Source organism: Talpa europaea, assembly GCF_964194135.1.
Source record: "Talpa europaea genome assembly, chromosome: 12".
Classification (NCBI taxonomy): Eukaryota; Metazoa; Chordata; class Mammalia; order Eulipotyphla; family Talpidae; genus Talpa; species Talpa europaea.
Window position 1 is genome coordinate 26,085,766 of NC_140079.1, and position 24,681 is coordinate 26,110,446.

Here is a 24,681-nt window from a genome sequence, read left to right on the forward strand (position 1 = left end):
GGCACAGAGCAAAGTGGAGAAGCTTGAATTTGGGGGTAAGGGGATTCAGAGAAGAATCTTCAGTTTAGCTTAGTGGGGATTCAGACTGGAGTCTACTGAGTTTCATGAGGCTCAGCCACAAATCCAACGGGCAAAGACACTGCTATCTATGACACCCTGGTACTGAGAACTGAACCCACAGACTCCAGAGCCTTTGGTGGGTAACACCATCATGGACTCCACAGGCTGGAAGAGAATCCCAGAGCTTACCCTCCCAGGAGGGCAGTTCTAGACTTCCAGGGAAATAGGAGGTCACAACATTTGAACTTACATGGTTTTGAGATGTTCATTTTCACCCACGATAAGCCATGCAAACAAAATGAAAAAAAAATTCAATTATGAACACAGGCATTCATGGTGGAATGTACAGAATTTTTAGCTTTATACTGGATATGGAGATAAACAAGCAGTGGCCCTTGTTCTTCTGATGCTTATATTTGGCTGAATGAGGCAGACATGTGCATGGAAAATTATAATTCAAAGTGGGGTGTGACTAGTGCTTTAAAGAGATAAAAACAATATGTTTTAGAAGAATAGAAAAGTTGCAGTTAATTCTGACAGTAAACAATAGGCAAAACAAATTAATATCAAAGAAGAGACATGTTTACAGCAATGGTGGGCCATGACATGAGTAGAAAAGCAGAATACCTGCTCGGGAGGGCCCGGAGAGCTGTGGCAGGGTCAGTGCAGGGAGTGAGTGGCTGGGACAGTAAGAGTAGGGACTGAACTGGTCAGCTGGGGCAGGACCAGGACCATAGATTGTCTGCATGTTATTTAGCACTAAGGTATTTGGGGCTGAGGTTATCAATTGCCTATTCAATAGTCACTTTCCTCCTTATCTTTACTAACAGAATCCCTATTTTTTTCAGAGTGGCATGATGTCCATTTAAATGTACAACCTTTCTCAGCTCCCTTGCAGCTAGAGGCATCATTTGATCAAACTCTTTCCTACATCATGTGAACAGAAGTCTACCAGGTGAGCTTTCTGGGAAATCTATTCTATGGCTGATCAAAAGAGGTTTAACCAGGCCCATGCCTTACGCTTGTTGCCCTGCTCTCCTTCCCATCTGGAATGTGAACTGGAGGCTTAGAAGTGGAGTGGGCATCCTGTGACCTTGAAGCAGAGGCCCATGTGTAGGAGAACAGAAAGGCATGAAAAAGAGCCCATCTCTCTGGAACAGCAACAGCAATTTTGAAATGCCTACCTCCTGCTTCTTGCTATGAGGGAAAAGCAAGCCCTGATTTTTTAAAGCTTCTATAGTCATTTCTGTTACAGAAGTTGAGTGTAGTCCAGCGTGTGAGTGTGAGAGTTACTCTAGCGGCTGTAGGACGTGGAAGCCCTGAAGACTGGTAAGTAGTGTGTAGACTTGGTGTTAGAGGACTTTACTTCTAGTCCAGCTTTATCCCTAGACATGAAAAGTAATAGTATAGATCGGCATTAGGTGATCTAACTGTGTTTAGACTAGCCCTGGCTTGAAGGTGACTTGGGCTGATGCACTTATCTGGGAATGGAATCCTCATTTATAAACTTGGGATTTTCTTTTTCTTTTTTTTTTTTTAAAGATTTATTTATTTATATAAGCACTGGGTACAGTCAGAAGTGCGGGAGGGTGAGAGAATTCACCAGAGCCAGAGCGGGGAGCAGAGCAGGCAGAAGGACCGAAGTACACTGCTGAGGGGAGCAGCGGGTAGCAGGAGAGGTCTGCGCGCCATGTGGGACCCTCCTCTAGTGGCCGGGGAGCAGCTGGGGATCGAACCGGCGCTGCAGAGGCTGCGGGCAGCTCCGCAACCCAGCGCTCAACCGCTGCGCCACCGGGGAGGCCCATAAACTTGGGATTTTCTTAGAAGACCCATGAAGGGCTGTGGAACCCCACTGTTTCCTGAGCTAAAGCAGCACATGAAGAATCAAGCAGGTGGTCATGTGGAGGATGGCTGCAGAGGCGAGAGTCCAAGGCAGGAAAGCCATTTAAGTGGTTGTCACACTTGGAGAGGAAGAAAGCAGCCAGGACTTGAACCTGGAGTCAGATGCAGGAAGAGGAGCAGGCTGTGTGATCTATCAATCTCCTGGATTGACCGGATGAGACTGCATGTATCAAAGAAAAACCGTAGCTGATGGATCCAAAAGGTGAATAAAACACAGGGAATGTAAGAAAAGACTGAGTAGTCTTCAGTATTACAAAGATTTTCAAAAGATTGTTGGAGATGCTGTAATAGTGTAGTCTCATCTAACACCGAGGAAGTCCTACATGCAGAAGCCAACCACAATAAAAATAACTTTGATTCATGTCACACTCTCCCCCTCACGAACCCAAAGCATGTTTGTATAGTTGTTACAAGCTTATCATTGCAACGTCCTTGCACAGTGAAGACAAGGAGAGAATGTCATCTCTCCCTGCTAGATGGAGGGAGAAACTGCTGTCTGGAGGAGGCACCTCTCAGGGGCAGAGCTGGCACTTGGAAGGAGCGTTCCATGAGCTGGGCTCCTCAGAGCCCATGAGAAAACTGAGGATTCTGCTGCTCCCTCCTCCAACACATTACTAGTTCCAGCATGCACCCCTAATTAGATATCTCTCTACCTCTTTATTTCACATGTCTGTGTTGATATATGGAACAGATCTGCAGGAGCAAGGGTACAAGTGTCTGACCCAATACATGAAAGTTTCACATGGAAAACAAGAATAGGGGGTGCTGAGAAAGCACCATCATCCCTGGAGCTGTGCATTTCTTCTTAGTTTGTTCCTCCAGTTTGTTGTACCCGCCAGCTTTGCCTATTCTGAAAATTCAGGGCTCTATTCCCACTTTTTTAAAACCTACATTTGATTTTGGTCCAATCCCAGACACAATTCCTTTCACAGATCTCGCTCACAAACAAAGGGGGCATAACTGGTGTGTTTTCATCCCAAAATGGCATCCACAAGCATTCTGCAATGCCGCCAAGCCAGCACTTTTAGGAGCATCTGACGATATTAATTTCAGTCTATTTCCTGAGGTTTGCAGGAAACTAAAATGTAGAAAGTGCTGTGGCAAAAAATTAAAGCTTCGTGGGAAAAAAAAAAAGAAGATTGACAGGAAACGAGGCTTCAATAGGACAGCTTGCAGGAGCAGTGCTGAACTCCTTTCCGCCTATCAACATATGTGGAGGGGAAATAGCTCTCTCTCACTTGCAGCTCTCTGGTTGGGAAGGGCTCTGCCTAGATGCGGTGGGGTGTGAGCCCTGGGGTGCACGCTCACAGGATGGTGGACACTGGGTCCTTGGACCGGGCTGGAAGCCGTGGCTGGTGGCCAGACTTTTCCATCACAACAAAATTGCATCCAGTATTTATCCAATTAAAAAAGCAATCTAGGGAGACAATGGGATCAGTTTTTCTAAAACCCATGATTATTCTGTGCTATTTCATTTCTTACTTCTCTCTATTTTTGAAACATTTGAATCTGATATTTTAATTCCAGACCTTTCTCTAAACCTCTCATGGGCAATGATAAGTGGAAGCAAATTCTACCCCTAAAGATATCATCATTCCTTCTAAAAGCATCTTTCTTCCTCTGGTTTTCTTTCTTCTGAAGTTCCCAGTGCTGGGTCTCTTTTTTGAATTTTTGTCTATATTTTTAAATGAAGGGCTATTGTTTTATATCCTTGTTAATACTGTGACAGCGTAGGATGTCTCCCTCAACTGTGGTCACCTTGGCTCTCCCACCACCAAAGCACTGGACAGTTTCCTGCATGGCCTCAGTCATGTCTTGCTGGGGCTCCTTCGGAGGGTCTCTTCCTGTTTCTCACCAGTAGGTGGACACAGTCCTGCTCTGTGCAGACAGGATTTCTAGCACGTTCACTGGTAGACCCAGCACAGTCTGTAGGGATCTCCGGGAAAAATTTGCAAGCCAGCTACTGATCAGTTATCCCTAAAGTCTGTGATAGCAGTGAGTGGGGGGTGACATGCTAAGTCTCCTCAGGAAAAAACAGTTCTGTACATCACCTCCACTGGGCCACAATCTTCCAAAGTAAGGCATCGTCCTCCTTCTCACTGTCTCTGCTTCTTGATATGAGCTCAGCAAAGGCCAGGGGACAACCTGCATTTAGAGTAAGATGGGGACATTGGATTTTAGGAAAAGGCTAAGGAGTTCATGAACCACAGACTTGGTGTTAGGGCCTGCAAGGCTGGACCTTCTGAGGGGCCCATAGTGTCAGGCGGGTGAGCTTAAAAAAGAAAGTTAGTAAGAGAATTGGGGAAGGGAGAAGCACAGAATGTTCCCAGACTAGGCTCCACTGGGACAGCACACCCCTGAAGCGTTTCTGCCCTTTCTATGTTGCAGCCCAAGTGAGACTTTTTCTTTTTTCAAATTGATAGGTGCAAGACATGCCCAAATGCCACCACGGATAGTGTTAAAACTATTATGATTTGTTGTTATTGAGACTAGGTGAGATGAGGAGGTGAGAAAGCAGTGCTACCTCACTCCTTGCTGTGTTTTAATATAGACAGGGAAGCAAATTCAGCAAACACTCATGCCATGGTGGCCCCTGTCAGGAGAATCCTCTTCCAAATATCCAGGATTCATCAGAAGCCCGTTACTGGCATGACTCCCATGATATAAATGAGATATAGCAGCTGACAGAGGTTAAGCCATGTTCCCAAGGCCAAGGGGAATGGGCTGGGGGATCAGATCAGCAGAGCCCATTCTCAAGGAAGTGTGTTGTAAATCGCAGCTCACTTTGCAAACTTTACTCTTATCTGGTTGCTTTGCAGAAGCATACACGAGCAGGAGGCATTCTGAGTTAGAACAGCAACTACTGGGCCCACTGAGTGAATGATAGGGATAGAACAAGACTTTTGAAAAGTCCCTGGGATTCTTCCAAGCTTTGTTCCTCTCTGATGTGAGCCAGATTGTGTCCCTGTGGAAATCTGGATCCTGACCTGGCCTTGGAGAGCCACAGTAACGCACAAGGCCCAAGACAAGGCATAGCCTGGCCCTCAGAGGTCTCTGCAGAATAAAGGACACAGGGGGTGAGTGACTTCATTAAGGAGTGGAGACTTCAGAGGGTGAGCTTCCTTCTGGGACCTCTGACCCTTTAAGATTTGGTGAAAGTCCTGTGATTGCATCCTGTTCCATGGCTCCTGTCCCTCCACTCTGTTCAAGCTCTGGGACACTTAGTTCTGGCTTGATCATTATTGGCACTGATGTTAAAGGCCATTAGGGGGGAAAATGGAAAGCTTTCTCTGAGCTAAAAAGTAAGTGTGGGTTTAGCCTATTGATCTGAGCACAATAGATAGTTCTCATAATTTGAACTCCTGTGTTGTCAGACACACAAAGCATTTGCTAAATCACAAGCACAATAAATACAACTTAGAAGTGTGAGTGGCAGGGGTGAGCCGAAGAGAGGAGACAGTGGATGAAAATTCAGGTGCAGAGTTTGGAGACGCAACTTTCAAGGTTCTAAGTATCTTATCCAAAAGCTGGTATTTTCAAGCCTGCTTGACAGAAGATTTGGAAACTCCGTCTTCTGCTTCGACCCATCATTTCAGTACCACGACTCCCCCAAATCTGATATTATTTTATCTTATCAGTAACCCTAGTGGACCTTGCTCATTTGAATTACTTGTCCTTAGTTCTGGGAACTTGCATTTGTCACCTTCCATGGGGGGTCCTAATAAGAGCTGGGGGTTATGGTGCAGGTAACAGAGCCTGAAACGGATGGAGCTAGCGATGGCAGGTCTCAGTCTGATGGGTGATTGAATTGTCTATGCTCCATGATCCCTTTCTGTGAACTGCTCCTATTGGAGATCCAGGGAAAATCATTTTAAAAGCTGAAGCCCTTTGAAGTAACAAGTGGCTGCTTTTTTCCCTTCTCATTTCAAGCATGCTGAGTTTTAGTCCAGAGTGGTTGCAAGGGGACCTCTCCATCATAAATCTGGAAACCCTCTATTGTTAAGGATTATTTCACAGATTTCCTGAAAGTAAAAGAAAAACGGGAAAGGTAAAAACTTGTTATTTTCCAAATGCTCGATGGTTGAAGCATATGGGAGTGGTGCACTTTCTGCAGGAGTGTTTTTCTCGGGATTTTTTCCTTCCTTACTTCGTACCACTCTGGATTTATGCCATTCTCCAATTTCCTGGGACCCATCCGTGTACATCCACACACTAGCTTGCAACTCTGTTGTGAACTCCAAATCACCCACTGTTTCTTGTTAAGCTATCAGACACTGTACTTATGTCACCTGCCCACTAGCCACATGCAGCCAGTGGCTGTGGTACTTGGAGCGTAGGCATTACAGACCATCTTATAGACTATTTCTGATATCACAGTACTGTTGGGAGGTGCCACTTTAGTTTCTTGACTCAATTTTAAGCTGGCCCCATATGGTAAAAGGATGCATAATTGGGGTTTGTGCCTTATGAAGGATAGTCACAGAAATGGCCAAACCTTGGTTTGATAACAATAGTACTTTTGAATAGACAGTGCAAAAGAATGCTTCACAACATTAATGATGTTCCTGTCTAGGTCTCCAAGCCCTAATGAACAATTAGGAAATTTATGTCCATTTGCAAATAAATGGCTAGGCACCAATAGATCACAACAGCTGTGTTTCTCCCCAAAACTCTTGTGTCAGGAAGAGTTTCCCCAATTAATATACTGTAATTGGTGAGAGAGCCTATGAGGAGATGCTAAACATTAAATGAGGTCACAAGGGTGGTCCTAATGCCATGGAGCTGGTGTCCTTCTGAGAAGGCGGGACAGAGCTCATATTGTCCAGCATGTGAGGACAGAACTAGGTGACTAACTACAAGCCAGGAAGAGGGCTCTCACCAAGCTGACCTTGCTGGCACCTTGATCTTATACTTCTTAGCCTTCAGAACTATCAGAAAAAAAAATCTATCATTTATGCCACTCAGCATAGACTATTCTCTCATAGCAGCAGAGCAGACTAGTATAATGACCTTGTATTTGACTTGTGCTACTAATAATGGCTAGTATTTGGATAGCATTTTCAAAGGTGATTTTATGTATCTTATTTGCTTTTCACAAAATCCCTTGAAGCTGGTTTTACTATTACGATTTTACGGATGAAGAAAAAGAGGCCTGAGAAAGTCTTAGGTAATCAAAGGTCAAACTGAGTCTGGAAACCAGGGCTTCTGAATCCCAACCCACTGTTCCTGCCATCTTGCTTCAGGCTTCTTGCTTATGGCTCTGTGTAGACTACACCAGGGCACCCTGGCCATGGGGGCTCACCCACAGCTGCTCATGTGGTATAGTCTACCCAGCTGAAATAACTAAGTTTGGGAGCATGGAAATCAATATTGCATAGTCAATATGGGTTTTGTTTCCAGAGTATTTAGAATATTTTTCTACAAATTGAAAAAGAGAGAGAAATTGGCAAGGGAGATGAACAAGAAATTACAGAAGAGGAAATGCAAACAGCTGATGAAGATTTTTAATTGTGCAAAACTTGTTAGTAAAAAAGAACATGTATATTAAAACAAAGGTCATTTTCACCCCCATCCAATTAGGAAAAAAATTAAAACATCTTTTAAGATCAAGCACTGAAGAGGAAGGAGAACTGTCATAAACTGTGCAGAGGAGTATAAATTAATGCAGCCTCTTTGGGTAACAATTTGTCAGTATTGAGTGAAGTTGAAGATATACGTGGCCTAGGAAATATAGGAACTGACTTCCAGATGTAAATCCTAGCGCAAATCTTGCACTTGTACATAGCAGATATAATCAAGCATATTCATTGCCGTCTTATTAGTAATTGCAAAATATCTGAAACACTAAATGTCCATCCATCATGTAATGGCTAAAGTGTAGTCCATTCATACAACGAAATGTTTTCTAGCAGTTAAAAGAAGATGAAATAGATTTAAATGTGTCACCATCATGAATCTCAAAAACATGTGTCTGAGTGAAAAGGGCACGTTTCAAAAATATGCATCGATGACATCACTTACATAAAATATAAAATCAAAGCATATAAAATGCTATATATTGTTTGTGAATACATAAATAGTAAACTACAAACAACATAGATATAAAGATAAAATTCAACTGCAAGATGGTGATTACCTTTAAAGAGGGAGAGTAGTGGAATGGGGGGGGATTTAATTATATCTGTAAATTTTTGCTTTAAAATCTTTTTCTAAATCAGACAGGAAAAAAAACACTTAACATGTAAATCTGGGTGGTATATGAGTATCTATTAAATGATTCTCTGTAGTTTTATGTCTTGTACATTTTTCACATTTAAAAACTCAAAAACATCTTGCAAGATCAGAATTATCTGATCATTTAATATTCACAGTGTAAGCCTTATAGTCTCCAGAGCAAAAAGACAAGGTAGCAAGAGGCACTTAGAGAAACTGCCTTCCTTCCAAGGACCTCCGGTGAGTCCAAGGCAGCGCTGGGGTGATGTCATAGGCTGGAGGCCTGGGGAGTGCTCATGGTGTGAGGGGGCCAGACAGGAGAGAGGAATCTGAAAGTTCCACAGCGTGAAAGGGTTGGGAACGATGCCCACAGTTTTGCTTCTCTTCCTTCTGGATGAGAAGTCACCACCTGACTTAAGACTTGTCTCTAACACTTACTTAACGTCTTGAAAAACCGCACCCAACCTAAAACTTAAAACTACTTTTTAAAGCAATTAACGTTAGACCCAGGCAATTATTTTCTTGGGTCTCCAGAAAGCTCAGCATTGCTAAAAGTAGTTTGTTTTATGGGGATACAAAGAATAGAAAATTTAATTAGTGTTTCACGAGTCATCCAGCTGACACACACCTTTTCTTTAAAGAAAAAACAAACAACTGAGACACCTTCAACATTAAACTTCTCCCCCTTCACTGCTTCCTCCTGTCTCCCCACCCTGATTTCAAAGGTCTTGCAGTTTGAGGAACTTTATGTGATTAGCTGTTTAATGTTTTAGTCATCCTCTTAAAATACACCTTTTCTACATTCTTCTTGAATGTCAGTTGACTTAACCATTTTCACGAGTAAATAAACATCTACTGGGCACCTATTAGGTGTTAGATGCTTCCTCATTTCTTATTTAATTGAACTTTATGCTATTCTTAAAACAATCCATAAGGGTAACCATTGATAATAACATCATTGAGAATTAAGAAAACTGAGTTCCAGAAAGAGTAAGTGACTTGTCTCTGTTGACAAGGCAATCACCCTGTTAAGCAGAGCTGCAATTTAAGCTGTAATTGGGACTCAAGGTCCTGAATCTACCACTAAGTATGTGACCCTCTGTAGGTCATCAAAGCCTTAGTTTTCTCATCTTTGAGATGAGGGGTGGGACTAGCTGATGTCTAAGTTTCCTTCTAAGAACTTTTTTTCTGCTGCCTTTTATTAGGAGAGAACAGAAGACCCAATTACGTTTATCATCTCTCTTTTCTGCGGCCCATAACTCAAAGAATGAGTTGACAATTGAAAAAGATCAGTGAACAAAAAATATCTCAGCGAGGCGATGCCCAGGAAACACTGATTTCTTTGGGGAGGACTCACATCTGACTATTCCCTAAAACACTATATATTTGGAAGTCAGCCTGCATTATTATAATTGTGGAGTGTCTACTAAACACAAAGTATGGGGAGCTGAAAAAGACCCTGAACACATAAACAGTTGAAACGAAATGCCCTGAACTGCATCCACTTGAATACTTTGATATGTTCTTCATTCAGAGATGAAGGGTCCCCTCCTGTTGAAAGGATGAGGACTTTTTTTTCTCGAGCCAGGGTTACAATAGGACTGAGTAGGGCAATTCAGGTCCGGGGAAAACAAGCTTTAGGTCTGGAAGGACAGTCATTTATTTACCCCAGTAATAATCCTGGCTAGCGACTATAATAGGTTGAACTTGAGTGGGGCCTTAAAGGAGAGAAATAATTTAGACATTGTATCAGAAGGGGGTGTGCATGTGTGTGTGGAATATCAAGCTCCAGGTGTCTAGTATATTCTTAAATGAGGGCAAAAAATGGAAATAGATCAGAGCACACAAAGATGAAATTACAAATAATTAAATCTGTCAATTGGTAGTGTTTATGTTAGTTTAGATTAAAGATACTGGCATTAGTACTTGAGATGACTTGCTACCAAGTAGCTCTTGGCAAGTCATTGAACCGTTAAATTTTAGTTTCCTCATCTATAATCTGTTATGGGCTGTTATGAGGATTAGAGAACATTTTGAAAGGCTTTTAGAGCAGAAAACAATAACACAATAAATATTATTAGTATGGAGTTAGGGATATTGGCCATTGATTTCAGAGAATACTGTCTAAAGGTTTTGAACATGGGAGTGATGATTTTAAGGCAGTGGCAGAACGGAATTGAATTTACATAGAGACGAGAGAATAGTTTGGAGGGCATTACAATGATCTGGGTATGAGGTAATTGGGTCGTGGCTTGGAATGATGTTAATGAAAATAAAAGAGAAGAAAGGGTAAAACTGACAGTCATTTCAGGACTTAAAAAGTTAGTGAAAAAAAGGGGACAAAGAGAGAGATGAATAAAAGATAATGCCCAGTCGTTGGACTTTGCCTACTAGAGGGCATTGAATAAGTGGAGGAACTGGTTTTAGGGGATTCATTCATTTGAGATTAATTTACTAATCTCAAAAATTTATTTGAGAGCACCATGGACCATCCAAATGGAATACCCCAAGTGTTAGAAGTACATATCTGCTGAGGAGAACTGGCTGTTTTTATTACTTGAGAATCCATTGTCTATTCCTTAAACCTCATTTGTGTGTTACTTACATTTCCCCCCATATCTCATACCTCCTGCAGTACTGTTTATTGAATATTTTACTTTAATTTGACTTAAACTGATTTATTTGGTTTCATCTAAGCAATAGTATCAGTGAAATATCAGGCTTTATTTACTAGTTATGTTTTGTCTAAGATACATTAAAATAAAATCATAACTGTTAAAATAGTAATATTCATCCATATAACTCCTAAAATTATTCCAGGTACCATCACTGTTATACATCCATTTTGTGAAACATGGGCAAAAATGAAAATTAAAGCCATAAAATGCACAGATTTTTCTCATGGAAACTGAATAGCAAGAAGATCAGGGAGCTGAAGCGAGGGAGAGAAAGTGGCCAGCAAATTATAAAGAAAGGAAAAGTAAAGGAGGTTGAGGACAGTATAATGTCATGCAAATAGGCTGGGGTCAGGGTGAGAAGGGGTTGTGAGAAGATTGTAAAGAAAGGGGGTAAAAACGCTAATCTCTAGAAGAATGAAGTTTTGAAAAATTCATGGTATCTAGAATTAAAGAACCAAGGGAGGGTCAGATACTGGATATATTTTGAAGGTAAAATCAGCATGTCTGATTTGCAGATAGATTTATTATGGGGTATAAGAGAAAGGGATGAACAAAATACAGGACTTTGACCTGAGTCAAGGGGACACTGCTAATTGAGGTATGGCTGGGGTGGGGGAACAGCATTCCATTTTGCATATGTATAGTTTGACACATTCATTAGTTTGAGAGAGTATTTAGAGAAAACGGGATAAATGGGTCCGAAGCCCAGGACTGTGAATCAACTGAGAGACAAAATGTGGCAACTGTCAGGCCTCTACATGTAAACGTTGGTGCCCAGTCTGGGTAGGAAGCATAGCTCAGGGCTAGGTGATGGGTGGTCCAGGGGAAACTAGATTTTATGACTTATTGTCTCAGTTCAATTATATTCTCATTACTGTAGTTAAGAAAATTTTCAACTGTAGATGTACAAACTGTAGCTCAGTGCTTTCTTCTAGATTTATATGTGAAAACATTACTCTCCTAACTATATTGTTAGTGTGCTTCAATGTATACAGGCACATATGTGTGCACATGTCTTCCAGGAACATGGGCACATTTACTTCCATAGATATCATAGATATGTTAAAGCTGGAGCCTCCCTGGTGGTGCAAGGGGTTAAGATGCAATCTATGAAGCTATCCATAGCTATTGCAGCATGAGTTTGATCCCCAGCCAGGGAGCTACCCACATGGTGCAGCAGACCTCTCCTGACTTGCCCACTGCTTCCCTCAGCAGTATATTACAGTCAGTCCAGCTGTTCTGTTTTCCACTCTGTCTCCGGTGAATCCTCTCACTCCCCACACCTCTGGCCTGTACCCCAGTTCTTGTATGCATGAATAAATAAATCTTGAAAAAAAAAGATATCATAGATATGTTAAAGCAAAGCTCTCATTTCATCCTAAAAAAAAATTTTGGAACTGTAAAAATATAGCTTATAACCAAATTTACAAAGCTAAATGCTTTCATTTAATCAGAATGGGCTTCATTTTGCTAAATAACAACCCCCTCTCTCCTCCCCAAAAAATTTCAGTGGTTTATAATGTGAACATTTTTCTCTTTCTTGTTTGAGCGATATGTCCACTATGGTTGACAGATCTGTTCATTTCCTCATTTCAGGGCTCAGGATGAGGAAGCAAAAGCAGGCAGAGAGAAGAGAACTCTGGAGAGTTTTGTGTCAGCCGTGGAAAATTATGGCTCAAAAGAAGCATCATTTTTGCTCACAATCACTAGACAGAACTAGCCACATAGGCCAACCCACATATAAGACATGTTGGGAAGTATGGAAAGCACATTTTCACCATGTGCCAGAAGCAAGAGAGGCAGAAACTTCTGGAATATTGGTGGCCATGATCCCTTTAACCACTGAGGGAGAAGGAAAGGCAGCTGCAGGTGAACCCTGGACACTTGGACATTCAGAGGGTGAGCAGGAACCAGCAAAGAGCCTGAGAAGGAAAGATGAAATGAGGAAGTCAAATGAAACTTTCATCGCTTGGAATTAGAAGCTTCAGAAAACAAAAAGTTGACAGGGTAAGTAAAGTCAACAAGCCAAGATGCGAGACAAAGGAGAAAGGGCCTGGACCTTCCACTGAAAATAAGTATTAAATGAGCACCAGGGGAGGCTGGAACAGAGAGAAGAGCTCCAGTTTCCCAAGTGACAAGGACATGGAGTCCCAGCTGTTACTTGGCATTGTCATGGTAAGTCTCCTCAGCAGCTTCCACATCAAAAATGAGCCTGTTGTGAAGATTAAAGAACATAGTTCCTCCCAGGCAAGGAGGGAAGCAAGCTAGTGGTGACTAGCATCACATATCGGTAGGAGTGTGAGTTGTTAGGACCATTTGGGAAAACTGTGTGGCAACATCTATGATAACGGAGCATACACAGGACCTATGCTGCAGCAGTTCCAACCCTATCTCTCTGTTTGCTGGAGGCTTGTGAATGTGATTCAACAAAAGGAATGCTCTAGAATGTCAGTGGCAGCACTATGTATAGTCCCAGACAGGAAACAGTAGAAGTTCCAGCAGCAGAATGGGGCAGCCAATTGTGGTGCAGGCACATGATGATATCAATCAGTGATGGAAAGGAAAAGTGGAAGACAGCATTCCAGCAAGTCTCACAATCCGATGTGAGGGAAGGAGATGGATACTTGTAGCGTATACTTTAATATAAAGGACAAAAACAGGCCAAATTAAGCTCTGCTGATAAAATTTGGGACAGCAGTTACTGTTAGGAAGAAAGCAATGAGTTACTAAAAGGGGTGAGAGGGGGACTTTGGGGTGCTGGACATGTTCTGTGTTTGGTGCTAGTAAATGTCTGTTTTCAGCATGGGGACATTGATTAAGTCACACACTATGACATGTGCATTTTCGTTGAAAAGATAAAAAGACTTTTAAGGAAAAAGGAATCAGATGTATTTGAGCCTCCAAGTGAAGCTTAGTTACTTGGTGGGTGGAGATTTCAGATCGTCAATTGTTTTTCAAGCACCAATTTTCACCTCCTCTGCCAAAGGGCTGCTTCCAACCATGGGCGTAAAGATTTGTATAAACAGGATGCATATCATTTGCTTTGATTGGCAGTTTCATTAGGCATTTGTCCTTTCACTGCCACTGTAATTAGATTGGTGGAGAATCCAGAAATTCCAAGTTGTTGCTTTTGTCTCTTGATTGCTGGAATTTTTTAAAAGGGTTTATTATGTTTATGAACATGCTGTTGGCCTTGGCTTGGAGAACACTCACACTCACTGCGGCTAGAGGCTAATCTTGCTCTGTCAACCAGGACACGTTGAGGCTAAACAAAGAAGTGGGAAAAGGGGGTAAAGTTGCACCCTAGCTCCCTGCCTTTAACACTGAGTGTCAGTCAGTAACAAAACAGGGCTGCTGGAACATGAAAATGAGCCTTGAATTTCAGAGCACCAGCAAAAAGCAAGTGAAGGTCCTTGCCAATTTTACAAGGCAATCTCCAACTCCTCTCGCTTGCTTTTCTTTTTTTCCTCCTTTTACTGCAACTAGTTTAAAGTAAGGCTGTAACTCTAATGGTAACTAGGAATAAACACAATCTGGATCCAGCAAGAGTTATCCAATAAGCGTGGACGTAGATTCAGAAAAAAAAAAATTAAGGGGCCATCTGGTTTGTGCCCCAGTCTCAGGGCTGCATTGTTTAGAATTCATTGTTCAAGAACCAGGTCAGCTGAGTTGGGAAGGCAGGATGGTGAGGAAGATTTGTCTCTCTTTGTCTGCTCTGACCCTCCTGGATTCAGTCTGGATCGTCTCAACTAGGTAATTTTAGTTTTGTATAATTAGGAATTAGTGAATGTCTTTTTATTTTTTTTAAAAAAGAATTCCTTTTTCTCTTAGACATTTTTACTTAATTTAGGGTAGGTAATTAGAATCCCATTTTCTCGCAGAGTGAACTATAAGGTGTTTGAGTATAAGTATGCACTTGTGTTTTGAGATTTCTATGGGGATTTCAAATCAAACCTACACACTTTATAAATATGTTTTTCAGATATTAATCACAATATATTATTTCTTTTCTTTTCTTAAATTGTATAATTTTTATTGAGGTAACACTGGTTTACGACACTGTATATGATTTAGAGGTAGAGGTTTACAACTCCTTAGATATATATTACCACACCACTCCCACACCTCCTCCACCACTGTCCATTGGGCCAAGGCCAACTCCCCCCTGAGATCTCCACCCCCACCTCCTCTTCTGGGAAGCTTAATTCTACAGTCAAATTTTAAGAATTTGTTTTGTTTTTGGTATGTCTGTTCCTTTGTATTGTTTTATTATATCCCACATAGAAGTGAAAACATCCAGTATTTGCCTTTCTCCTTTTGACTTACTTAGTCCAGCATAATGCTCTCCAGTTCCATCCATGTTGTTGCCAATGACAAGAGTCCATCTTTTTTTACAATTGGATATATACACCACATCTTCTTTATTCATCTATTATTGGGCACTTAAGTTGTTTCCACAATGTGGTGCAGAGATGGCAGGCAATTTATCATTTCTAGCACAAAGGCTGAACATTGTTGAGCCTTACATATTAAATTAGATAGTACTACAGAGCCATTAACATATGGATAAATTTTTATCACTAATTGTTAGCTATTATCCATCACCTCTTAACCTAATTCTGATTTTGTATTATCAGGAAACTTCTCTCTAATTCAACCTCAACATTGACTTGGAAACAAAGGCAATCATTTTATTTTTTTTTTTTTATTTTTTTTTTTTTTTTAATAAATTTTATTGTTATATTCCCCATACAATTGCAGCCCCCCATTCTGACCCCAATCCCTCCCCTCCCGCCCCCGCCCCCCTAAAAGTGTCTCTGGTTCATAGTTTTTTGTTGATTTTGATTTTCACTTTCTTATAGTTATTCATTTTCCTGGTCCATTATTTAAGTTTTCTAGATTCCTGCTATGAGTGAGACCATCCGGTATTTTTCTTTTTCTTTTTGGCTTATTTCGCTGAGCATGATCCCTTCCAGCGCCATCCATGTTGCAGCAAATTGCATGTGTTTATCTTTTTTTTTTTTTTTATAAATTTTATTGTTATATTCCCCATACAATTGCAGCCCCCCATTCTGACCCCAATCCCTCCCCTCCCGCCCCCGCCCCCCTAAAAGTGTCTCTGGTTCATAGTTTTTTGTTGATTTTGATTTTCACTTTCTTATAGTTATTCATTTTCCTGGTCCCTTATTTAAGTTTTCTAGATTCCTGCTATGAGTGAGACCATCCGGTATTTTTCTTTTTCTTTTTGGCTTATTTCGCTGAGCATGATCCCTTCCAGCGCCATCCATGTTGCAGCAAATTGCATGTGTTTATCTTTTTTGAATGCTGAGTAATATTCCATGGTATATATGTACCACATCTTCTTGATCCAGTCATCTATTTTTGGGCATTTGGGTTGTTTCCAAAGCTTAGCTATTGTAAACAGTGCTGCTATAAACATAGGGGTGCAGGTGTTCTTTGGAATTGATGTTTCTGTGTCCTTTGGGTAAATACCTAGGAGTGGAATTGCTGGGTCATATGGAAGCTCTATGTTTAGTAGGTCCAGAAATCTCCACACAGCTTTCCACAGTGGTTGGACCAGTTTGCACTCCCACCAACAGTGCAGAAGAGTTCCTTATCATTTTAATTCCCTAAACATTTACTTACCATAGTCAGGCACTGTGCTTGGTATTAGAGGAATTCACTAATAAACTGGCCCTATCTTAAAGGGGCTCAAATTTAGACAGAAGGGCAAACGTATTAACAAAATGTTTAGGGATAAAAGTAAGTATAGCACAGGGGAGGTAGGAATTGACTTTGGGGGTGGGAAGGGTCCTCCCTGGTGGCCTAGGTGTTAAGTCTCAGTGCTATCACCGTGATGGCCTGAGTTCAATCCCAGGCTAGGGAGCTAACCCAGATATGGCACAGCAGACTTCTCCTGTCTCACCTGTAGCTCCCCTTAGCAGTGTATTTCAGCAAATCCACCTTTGCTGCTCCCCACTCTATGTCTGGTGAATCCTCTCACCCTCACACTTCTGGCCTATACCCCAGTTCTTCTATGCAAAAATAAATAACTCTTTAAAAAAAATAAAGGTGGGAGGATAGTATGAAAATCTTCCTGAAAAAAGGAATACCTGAATCAGATTTTGAAGTATAAAGAAGAGTTTTCCTAGTAGACTTCAAGACAGAAAGAATGCTATGAGTATAGGCACAAATACTGACACAGCCTAGCAAGTCCTGGGAATTAGGTATAAATGTAGATCGGTAGGTGGAGGTGTGAATTGTACCTTGGCTGAAACCACGGCCATTATCCTATAGGTGCGGGGGCAAGTGTGAGATTTCTAAGTAGGCAATATGATTAGATCATTCCAGCAGCATTGTGGAGGATGGACTGAGGTTTTGCCAGGAGGTGGAAATGCTATTTAAGGTAAAGAAAACAGTTAAGAGTTGCTGCCTTAGTTTAGGTAAAGGATGATGAGAGTTTGCAAAAAAATGTTAGTGCATTTGAAAACAAGAGGGTAATTTGAGGTACCTTTAGGAGAAGGACCAACAGTACTTGGTAAAGAGATGCCTTAGCTCAATAATCCATTTCCAACTCTTTGTGATATTTCATTGGCTTCTCCGCATCTGTGATTTGTGATTGCATAGTAATACTACCCAGAAAGCAGAACCTCCCATCCCAGTGTCCTCAAACCTAGAAGGCTTCTCAGGCATTTGTTAGAAGACGAGTAGAACAACCTGGAATATTTCTCTCCATCTGCTCTTTGAGCCTTTAGCTGGCAGCTGCTAAAGGTATAGCATCATTTAAATGCTTTTCTGAAGAACATCTTGAGCTCATGGTCTGACTTGCTTTAGAGAATTCCATTTATATACCTAAAGACATATTAGAATAGGATCTCTAAAAAAACACATTTTCATAAAACAGGAAACTGAGCAATTCATGAACAGATATTAATGGGTTTATTCATTTTTTTTTAATCACAAAAGGAAATATTCCTGAAAGAAATCCACCTTAGGCATAACAGTAAGGACGTTTAGGGCTGCAGAGAGCAGAAAACTGCCTCAAACTGGGTTAGATCCCAAGGGGGAATGTATGAGCAGGTGCAGCAGGGACAAAAGCAAGCAGTGCGATAAGATAGTCTCGACTCCTGGCTCTCTCCTCCAGGTGGACTTTGTCCTTAGCCTCCAGATATTGGCCACAAAATGTCAGTCAACAACTCTGTGGCCATACACACACCTCGGTTAAGGCCAAGGATAAAATTGGAGGCAGGCAGGTTTGGTTCTGGGGGAAAATAGAGGGAGCCCCCTGACAACATGAACTGAGAATGGTGGAGAAATTGTTCCTCAAAGGAAATCCTAAAGGGGAGAATAGATGAAAGCAGGAAAAGACAAGGAGATATCTGTTCTACTAGGAATCCCCAAAATTCTGATAGTAGCATGAAATTTTATACTTGAGTCTACAGATTCATTTGAGGAATCAATTCAATGATAGATGTTCACTAAATATTTGTTGAATGAGTCAGTTGATAAATTGGTGACTGTGGTATGCTCTTCCTGTTAGAACACCTACCTGGTTTCCTGAACCTGAGAGGTAATTACATGGGAGACTTAGGGTGTTGTATCTCAAGTATTCCACATCAGTCACTCAGAACAGCAGTGAGTCTCAAACTGTTTTGCAGACTAGGGGAAAGGGGAAAGAGCTTTATTTGTTTATTTATTATTTTTGCATAGAAGAACTGGGATATAAGTCAGAGGTGTCGGGGTGAGAGGACTCACCAGAGACAGAGTGGGGAGCAGGAAAGGCAGATCTACTGAAATACACTGCTGAGGGGAGCAACAAGTGAGACAGGAGAGGTCTGCTGTGCCATATGTGGGTTAGTTCCCTGGTAGGGGATCAATTAGTAAATCACATTATTTGAGGGTTATATCAAGCATCAGCTATTTTTGAAACTCCCTAGGTGACGTCAATATAGAGATAAGTGTGGGAAACACTGCTTTATATGTTTACTCAGAAAGTGTCTCTATGAGTGCTCTTTCCAGTGAGTACCATGGATCATAGCCTGTATTCCCTGGGCCTTTCACAACCAGACGAGACATCTCTTGAGCTGTTATAACCAGGCTTAGGGTTATGTGGGTTTGTCTCCATGGATATGGGAAGGCAGAGAAGGAATGTTTATTAGGCTCTAAAATTTAAACTCATAGTGGTCCTAATCTTCTGCTTTCTTTTATGCCTGTCATTGCAGAAGCGTGAGCTGGAACAGATCACTAGTCTAATAGTCATTGAAACGGTGCCTTCTCTTGGTCTCCCTGGCATCTTCAAAGCTTTGGTGATGTTAAGGGTCTGAATAAATGAATAGTCAGGTTTTTGTGTCTCTCCAGAACCCAACTCTGCCAAGGTGAAATGGTCTAGGCCCATCCAATGCAAATCTTAGAATTTAAACCTCAGCTATCAGTGAGTCTTCAGAAAGCATAGGCCCAATCTCATTGTCTTCAGAGCCTTGTTATTCAAAAGGTAGATGATGGGCGAGCTGCTTGGGCTTCTACCAGGAGCTTTTTGGACATATAGACTCTCAGGATCCACCCCACACCAACAGAATCAGAATCAACGCTTCAGCAAGAACCATCAGGTGATGTGTATACACATTCACTTAGAGAAACAGAGCTCAAGCCTACCTTGATGGGATAAAGGAAAAAGTTAAGTTTTGACATTTTCCCCGTTGTTCAAAGTCTAAAAATGTTTTCCTTTGGTGGGACTTTCAGTACTTTTTATCTCTACTGAAAAATGCCCAAGATAACTTACATTTGCTTGTGAAACATAGACTTACCTTTAGGGCTCTCAAAACAGCATTTGATTGTCTTTGCCTTTGACTAGAGAAATTCTAGAATCTTTACTTCTAGCTATATCACATGAGCAGCTGTGTGAAATGGGGAAATAGTCTGAAGGCACGTAATGTGGAGGGTTCATATTGTCACATCGTTCTCCTTTATATTTGCACTGTAAGAGCACTCTGGTTTAGCAGAGAGAAAAATGATCTGAATGAAAATGCAATAAATGTAAATCTGTTCTTGGGCACGGGGATTATGAAACAAACACTGCCAGGATATAGAAATATAATTTGCTTGATTTCTGGAAAGATGGGGCTAAGGAGATCAGAAGTCAGAAATTGACATTTAAAGCTAAATCCAGGTGGAGAGGAAGAGGCAGGTGGGGGTGGAGGTGGAGTATTGACCTGAGGTTGGGAAAAGTGGGAGGAGAGTTCAGTGGTTTTCGTGGCTCTTGGATATGGAATATGCATAAGTGCTGGGAAATGAATATGCATCAGAGCTGAGCATTGCCTGAGGGGTTGCAGCGTGGAAAGGCCCACTTTCTGGAGAACCTGGCTACTGGAGCTAATTGGTCTGATATTGAAGTGAGTTGTAATAAGAAGTTAGATTTCCGTACGTGGAATTGAAACTAGATTCCATCACAAAACTCAATTTGAGTGTATCCTTAGTTTTCTAGGACTGATATAACAAAGCACCCAGACTGTGTGGCTTAAACACCAGAAATGTCTTTCCTCACAGTTCTGGAGTTTGGGGTGGCTTTTTGGAGGCCTCTTGGCTCAGCTTGTCAATGGCTATCCTCTTATTTAGTCTTCCCTCTGCATGTGTCTGTGTCCTCACCTCCTTTTTTTGTAAGGACACTAGTTATCTTGGATTAGGAGCCACCCTAATCACCTCATTTAGCTTCAATTTCTTCTTAAAAGACCCTATCTATGAAAGTCACATGCTGAGATACTGGGGGTTTAGGGTTCCAGCCTATGCATGTGGAGAAGGGCAGGTACAATTTAGTCTACAACACTGTGTAAATTACCAAATTAGAATCATAGGAAACAAAGAAAGGAATCAAAAGGATTATTTGCCCCTGTAGCTTATAAGGATTATAAGGATTTAGCGTATAAGGATTTAGAAATGATTAGAGATGAAGAGCGCGTTTTATCACAAGTTAGCTGGAGAGATGCTAGGATTAGAACCCAGGTCTTCTTGCAGACCTCCTCCCCCTTCAGTAGTCTGCAAGGCAATGCAGACAAGCCTTTCAGGGTCACACTTCTGGAGCAGAGCACTGAGGGATCTGGTTCATTGCAGATGTGGATTAGTTAGGTCTGAGGTGGGGCAGACCTGTGGCTGGTGCTGTCACTGCGGTGCTGACAGTGGACCTCACCTGTGTCTCTGGAGCAGCATCACCTGGGGACTTCTTAGGAATGCATATTATCAATCCCATCCCAGTTTGACTGATCAGAAGTGCGGGCAGTGGGGCCTTGCCATCTGTATTTTATCAGGTCCCCCAGATGATTCTGATCCACATTCAAGTTTGAGAGCCTCTGCTCTGGGAGTTTTCCTTAAACTTTTTCTGCCTCAGAATCACCTGATGGGTAGATTATAAAGGCAGACCAATTGAATCAGAATCTATAGTGACTTGTGTGTTTGGGAGAGATGGGAAGGAGGGTGAAATATCTAAAAAACACTCCAGGTGATATAGCTAGGCAGCCAGGTTTGGGACTTACTATTCTTGTATTTTGGAATCATCAGGTTGAAATTCATCATTTTTTATAATGTTTCATTTATTGCCAACTGAGCATTCTGATGAACTGAGAGGACTTCCTTTACCCTGCCTCTTCACATCTCACACCCTCCACCCTCTTCTTCCAGCTGGGTCATTCTGGACTTCAGATAATAACTGCCACTAGCAGAAGGCCATTGAGGTGCATTTCATTAAGTTCTGATGCATTTGTTCTACAAGTCTGTGATGTTCTGTGTCTCATCTTTATGTTAAATTAGTTCTCATCTGCCTGAATTATTAAGTTATTAAGTTATTAAGTATCCTTTTGCATTGCCATTGTTCTTTACCATCCTGAATGCCCCCTCCCTGTTTCTGCAGGCATCTCAGGTCCATGGGACAAATTATGCTTTGGATCGGGTTCTTAGACTGTATAAGATGAGGCGTATCACAGTGAAGGTGGAGCAAACATCAGAATGGCGAAGATGGAAAAGTTTGATAATATTCAGTGTTGGTGAAGGTACAGGAGAATAGGCACTCATGCATCATCAGAAGTCTCAACTGGCATAGCCTATTTGAAAGGCATTTAGGTAATAGCTATCTTTTTTTTTTTTTCAAATCACATATTCTGATTTGGCAATGTTATTTCTAGGAATTTATCCAGCAGAAATACCCAAACAATTCACCAAGAGGTATGGATAAGAATGTTCACTGCTGGGTTTTTTGTAGTGTCCTGAACCTGGAAACTAGTACAATGAGATTACATGGTCAAAGGAATTTGTACTATATTTGTACAATATATTTGTACTATATATTTGTACAAATAATTTGTACAATATATTTGTACTATATTTGTACAATGGCAGTGTTAAGTAAGAGATGTAGTTATGGAAGTATGGAGAAATCCGAAAGATCTGACTGTTATCCAGAGTGTCAGACTGTAGCATTTCCAGCAAAGGAGTCTCAGGAAAGCTGAGTTTCTTAAACAGCAGCTCAGGGTTGCCTGAGAGTGGTGTTGGATGAATGAGGTTGATGCTCATGGCCTTTTATGATTTATTTTAACGCCCTTTTATATTATTTAATTTATTTAAAAAATGCTTGCATTGCTTTTGATACTAAAAGAAAGATAAAATAAGAAGTAAGAAATTGGAGGAAAAGGGAGACCAGTGGTAGCTATTTGCAAGTGGAGTTGGGGATGGAAAAAGAGGAAGAGAGGCTGGCAGTCCTGAGAAATGAAGCAGTGAAGGAGACATGTGCATTGGTGAATGTGGAGGGTAGCAGTTTGGCTTGTGCTTATGCTGTGTGAAAGTGAGAGAGCCTTCAGCTCACTGTCCCTCATCACCTGCCCTTGAAAATACTACTCATTTTTAAGGAACAATTCAAATATCACCTCTCTGGACAGCAGAACCTCCCAGCCAGAGTGGTTCTTTTCTGCTCTGTAGGTCTAAGTCATTAGTGAGGGTTCATCTGCCTATAGTACATACCAGCCCTACCTTCTGGATTATTTGAATCGACTCTATGGCCCTCTAAAAAGTGTCCTTAAAGGCTGACATAGTTCGTTAATTTTCTGTATTGCTATATTGCCTAACACTATGTCATACAGTGGCTTGTGGCTATTCCATAAACTTTTCTTAAATTTGCAGTTCTTACTATGCACTAGGTAATGCCCTCAGATAGTTCATTTCCTCCCTTATGACACCCTCTGAGAGAGGTACCATCGTAAACCCCACTTTATGGAAGACAAATTGATAGGTAGAGAAACACAAGAATGGGGTTGCAAACTTAATAAATAGTAGGAGTTGGAGTTGACTCAAACAGCTTGGCCCTAGATTCTGTCCTCTGACCACTGTGCTTTCCTCCACCCATGCATAATGCAGCACATTCCTAGATTTCCCCATGTGTGAGTCAAGCAGAGTTTCATTGTATTTTGTAAAATGTACAGCAACTTGACAGAATTGAAATTCCATATACAGTCAGCCTCTGGATGGCTGCGCAGTAAATAAGTAGAATGGCACTAGGGCCAGTTGATTAGAACTTCAGTCATTTAGCCTTCTCTGTCTCTTCACTGACTTCAGCCTAGACTAAACAAGGTCCCCCAGGAAATGTGCAAAGCTTCCATGACCCAGAAGTGTCTACAGAGACAACATGACAGTAATGTCTGAAGAAATTACTTAAAAGAAGGGACTAGAAGCTCAGGAAGGTGCTGGGATGTGGGTAGGAAGTAATTTGAAAGAAATATTTACAGATCAGGTGTGAAACAGTCCTGTGGTTGAAAACTTCAAAATAAGGACATCACAGATTTATTTTTGCCAATCCCCCCAGTCATTGCAGTGCTACTGTTATATGAAGAAAGAACAAAAGTAATCAATTTTAAGATATGTCATCATGGCCTGTATTAAGATAACAGGGAACTTGGGTAAGCCACAAATCATTGAAGAGTTGTAAAGTTGTAAGGAAATTGGGTAGCCAGATAGTTTCGCTGAGTCTGACTCAGGTCTTTAGAAGGGAGCTTAGAGGTAAGGGTTGGCACAGAGGTTAAGCTTTGCATAAAGTTTTTGGTCCACCTTGCTATGAAGTTCTACAGACAGCAACAAAAACACAGGAATGTCAAAAATTAGCCCTCTTGCTTGCTTGCTTATTGCTTTTTATCTTCTAAACAACTCATTGCTAATTTCTAACATTCAACATTTATGGACTTCCAGAAACTCATAAATGTCACATCAGGCTGCCCCTTGGTGAATTTTTAATCAAGGGGGAGAATTTCAGCTACAAATAGACCAAGAATCAAGAGGCCCAATATTGATCGGTCAAAGTGGCACTTATGAACCTGAGGTTGAAACAGTTTGGATAAAAGGATGCTGGGTTTTCAATGGCCCAGAGTCATTTTTTTTCCAGCAAGTCCAGGTGAGTATCAAATATCCCCATAAAGTTATTAAATAACGCCCATCCTAATAGCTGTAAATATGAGAAGGAAAAGTTGAAACTCCACTCCAGGCCAAATATTGGCTCAGTGGGAAGTCTTTAGCTGGCACACAGCGCAATCCCAAACCAGATTATTCTTCTCCACTTAAGGCAGAATATCTCCTTGGGTGGAATGGCCAAGGCCAGATGCTCTAGTTATTCTGCTCCACACACAAGGTCTGGTCTCTGAGTCTGAGGCCTTGAATTGTCCCTGCAGAGACACAGAGTAGTGCTTGTCATGTCAGGAATCACTCAGCTCAGTGAATGATGTCTCTCACTAATGCCAAGCCATGAATCACTGGTCTGTGGTACTGTAAAATTAACATGCACCGCTATAAATAACTCATCTGT